Below are 4,558 nucleotides of genomic sequence, written 5' to 3'. Positions count from 1 at the left end.
ACTTGGCTTGAAGATTGTAATTTTAGCTGTGACTCCATCTCCCCATTAGGCTTGGTAGCAGGCATATAGATTGAAGGTAGAGGGAATGTAGTTCTAACAGTTTGAGGTGATTCTGGTAGAGGAATTTTTAAAGCCCCCATAATAGCCCCCAGAGAAACTGAATTCTGCATTTGTAAATGTTTGTGGGAGTCTACAAGGAATGTATGTCTTGTTGCTGAATTTGAACCAATGAGGTCGATTGAGACACTTGAAACGATAGAGAGATATTGGATGCACTACGCCATAGATGGCTTTTAGCAACACCAAAACTGTGTTATTATAGACCCCTAAAAATGTTGACATAGGCAAAAAGAGGTCTATTGCAACACTTTTTCGGTGTTGGGTCTAAGACTGTCACTATAGGTATCTTACCTCACATCAGTCTCAATCTATGGTAACACAATAAAATATGTTGCTATAAATATCAATTGAACAGGGTTTTTAGAGTATAACACCACAGATTTTGTTTTGTAATAGGTATGCTAACTGACAAAAAATAGGCCCCACATATGGGCCGAGTAGTTTTTAAAATATTCATTTTTAAAAGTTTTTTGTTTATTTTTCTTTAAATTTTTATAAATATAATATTAATTAGACAAATATTTATATCCAAAATATAAAACTCAAACTAAATTAATAAATATAAAACTCATGAACCATTACAAAGAGTTGAACCAAATTCTATAAAAATTACATTCTACTATTAAGAACTATAAACAAGTTCTATAAAAGTACGCGTTCACGTACATATCAAAAACTAAGGAAAAAAATAAATCTATTAAATCCTAGAAGGTGGGATAATATTTTTTTTCAACTACTTTGCCATGTCTTTCTCTGTTGCTATCCACTCCAATGTGGTGACCGAATAATTCAGGTCGTTTAGCACTATTTCTTGACTTCATATAAGCTGCAGCTGTACTGCCAGCAACTATATAGACAAAAAAAGTAAATTAGACACTGCGCAAAAAAAAGATCTGAATTTACAAGATTCCATCATTCATGTGATCACAAAAAATTAAAAAGAAAATCTATCCCGAAAGATTATGATAAAGATATGCAGATCTGACAACCTGGTAAATACCAAAAATATACAAATGTTTCTAGAAACTAATGAAGTTGGTATGTCCCAACATTCTTTGATAAGCATAAGCAAAAAAACAAGTACGCAAAAGCAATAAAGAAAGATAAAGAGATCAGTATATATATTAAATTATTCCACATCAAAATGAAACTTTACCAAATGTGATGGAACAAAGTGACACTGGGGAGAAAGAGAAGCCACTACAAGTATCACAGCTAGAACAAATATCAGAATCAGAAAAGTCATATCCAAAACAACAAAATGATACTGAAGGAAACAACATCAGAAAAAATAATGTCAGATGAAACAGAACAAAGTGAAACAGACGAGAAAAGAAAGTCGTTCACTTGGGCAGATAATTACCGGCCCTATACTTTGACAGATTTCCTATGCAACCGAGAAACAGCCTTGGTGCTGAAGTCTGCAGTAAGATAACCCCCTTTGTAACTTTTGATGTTTCTCCTGATTTATAAGAAGACCTGCATATAAATAGTTATACTAACCTTGAAGGCAAATTCAGAACAATGTTGTCACTTCATATTTGAAGGAAAACCAGGGGTGGGAAAGCGAACCATGATATGGGATTTGCTTCGCGAAGCCTTTGGAGCTGACAAAGTACAGGTAAAAAGATGCATAGGTTAGCTATATTGAGTTGGACCCCAAATAATATTATTGAATACATGTAATTTGCAGGAGAATTTCGTCTGAAACTAATACTCTTTTATTACAAAAGTCTAATCAAAATTCTTGTTTATGTAAACTCAATATTCCTGTAGGCTATGTTAGTAGGTTAAAGGTGGACACATCTAGTTTCAATAGAATCATTCATTCCCCGTTATAGCCACAACTTGATATCCCTCGCCAATAGCCTTCCAGCAAAGGAAAGCAGTAATTGTACATCTACAAAGTATCGGCAATACTAGTGAACCACCTTAAAAAACCTGTACTACAGTTGCCACACTCTTCTGCTTACAGAAAGTAACTAACAGCAATATGCAAGGTAACCATAATCTTATGCTGAAAAAAAGACGCTAACATCAAAAATGCAAAGTCATCTGCAATATATGTGCTATGTCGTTAACAAATTTGGAAGATTGTTTAACTAAGTAAAAACGGAAACCAGGAGCCTTACCTCAATTCAACTATCATGCAGTATTAGACTTGCTAATAACAAATGCTTGAATAAGACTCTGTGCGGCATGTGTCTGTTCAGGAGTACCGGATATTATTATTGCAGTTTCTGTTGCTCCGGGTTTTGGATCATTGATTGTGATTTTGGCATCGGATATCTGAAACAATATTAGTTTCATCAGAATTATAGTTCTCTTATATTCAACATATTTATAGTAATAATCCTGTGTTATTTGACTTGGAGCAAAGTAGAGTACAAATATATAGGACGTCCAGCAGGTCATAAAAATAGTGAATTAGTCTATTTGGTCGTCATTATGATTTAAATTACAGTAAGCTATAGATTGTCTGGAAAATTAGAATGTAAATATATACGACGTCCAGCTTGTCATAAATGTATGCTGAAGAAAGAAAAAACAATCACGAACATATCATGGAGTTGATCAGGAAAGATATGAATGTAGGTGTGTTCTTCGATAAGTTAGATAAGGGGAAAAAATTAAGATTGCTAATACGAAAACATTATTCTGCACATTCCTTTCCAGCAGAAGTGTAATTTTCATAGAAACTTCGACCATGAGATATACCTCCCGGATTTGCTTCAAACATCCACCATCATCACCATAAATTGCAGGAACAGCTGAACGAGGTACAACTACTTCTACAAACTTGACATGGTACTAATAATCAATAAAATATTATTGAGCTCATGCTCTTGTCTGTAATTAAGTTGGCCGCAAAACTTGACATGGTACTAATTTCAATTTTATTACAAACATTACTAAATATGGTATTGTTTAACTGTGGAGAGCGTTATTGATGGTATTTAATTTTCAAAAAGAATTTAGTGATATAGACCTGAAGCAACTCAACCTCTAGTAAATCTTATAAAACAACTACTGATGGTTGAATTTTAGTAACCTTATCCCGAATCAAATATACAACCTAAAAATCTAGCCCTGTTGTTTACCATTCCCTTGTTTTGCCTACGACAGCTAGCTGTGAGCAAACATATTTACTGTTACATAAAATACAGAGGATAATACTCTTAACTCACAAGTACAAAGTCCACTTTACAAAACAGAATTACTTGGTATACGAGCATAAGAATGTTTGTCACTAATAATCCTATATCGTGCATGTATATTTCGCGGTGAAATTGCTTCAGCGCTGACAAAGGTACATTTTGATGCAGGGGGAAGCTGTTAAAAGTATCTAGGTTTTAAAAAAAAAATAACACAGAGGAACAGGAATTTCTTAAATTGTATTTCTTACATCCTTATCAAAGTAAAATCTGCAGGCAGTATGGATTAATTTGGAAAAAAATAGTCTGCGAAGACTTAAAAAAAAATCCACCAGTTCAGCAAATAGATCATCTTCTGCATCTTTGTACAATTTGATCATTATTGCATATAACAATTACAAATGCAACAAATACAAATTTGAAACTAATTAAACCAAATTTACATAAATTGAGTATATTAACACAAAAAATGCACCGAGAATATGTTAGCGTTGGATGAGAAGAGTACCGTCACTGGCGCGAGCATCGAGAAATGTGCCAGAATGCAAGGAGGAGAGAGATGACTTATTGTCCACTATTAATTCAACGACACCTCTCGCAATATTAGAAGAGCAAAGCACCACCGCGAACGACGGAGGTCGGTGCCGGAAAGCCGATCGGAGGGAGTAAAAGCAAGTCGCCGGAGGTGGAAGATATGATAACAAAGTTAATATAGGAGAGAGAAGCCATGGAGAGAGGGAGAGAGAGAGCGCGCTTAATTAGTAAGGGGATAGAGAGAGAGAGAAAGAGAGAGATTTCGTACCTCTATTCTGAAAGGGGACAGAAAGATGTTAGAGCACAAAACCATGATTCATAGACTTTCTTTCCCAAACCCGCAGCTGCAATTGAAACCCTAAATTTATTGCCCCTTTGATTTGCCTAAAATTTTAAAGTCCAGCTCTGTTTCAACTTTAGCCGCCCCACCATGAAACTTTGAGGCGATATCCAAAATAAATATTAGCTTCCATTCTATTTCTTTTCATTATTTAATTCTTTCTTTTTCGAATTTTATAAATATTCTTATACTTTTATAGCATTATATTCATTACTGTTATTATTAATTTAATAAATTTTTAATTAGTCAAAGCAGTTACAAACTTTAATTTCTATAAAAAAATGTTTTAGTGATTTTAAAAATTAATAGTTTTATATAATTAATTATTTAAATCAATTCATTTATTATAAATTTTATGAAAATATTTCGAAAATCATAAAAAATGAATAATTTATTAATGTTTAATTCA

At 33.4% G+C, this 4,558-nt stretch overlaps 1 long non-coding RNA gene across 2 annotated transcripts; it reads right to left on the bottom strand.

Annotated features, from left to right (window-relative positions):
• Positions 1-656: 656 nt before the first annotated feature.
• LOC141692686 (uncharacterized) lies at positions 657-4,242 on the bottom strand. Of its 2 annotated transcripts, none has more exons than XR_012562871.1 (6): positions 3,784-4,242; positions 2,253-2,409; positions 1,624-1,727; positions 1,484-1,541; positions 1,277-1,387; positions 657-967 (listed from the first exon to the last, which is right to left on the bottom strand). It is a non-coding gene; the product is annotated as an uncharacterized LOC141692686 (long non-coding RNA). The 2 variants fall into 2 exon arrangements; XR_012562870.1 differs by having other exon boundaries at positions 1,277-1,335; positions 3,784-4,241.
• Between the last annotated feature and the right edge of the window lie 316 nt (positions 4,243-4,558).

This window comes from Apium graveolens, chromosome 10, assembly GCF_009905375.1.
Source record: "Apium graveolens cultivar Ventura chromosome 10, ASM990537v1, whole genome shotgun sequence".
In the NCBI taxonomy this organism is placed as follows: Eukaryota; Viridiplantae; Streptophyta; class Magnoliopsida; order Apiales; family Apiaceae; genus Apium; species Apium graveolens.
Note: the sequence above shows the minus strand (reverse complement) of the source record. Positions and strands in the feature narration are given on the sequence as shown.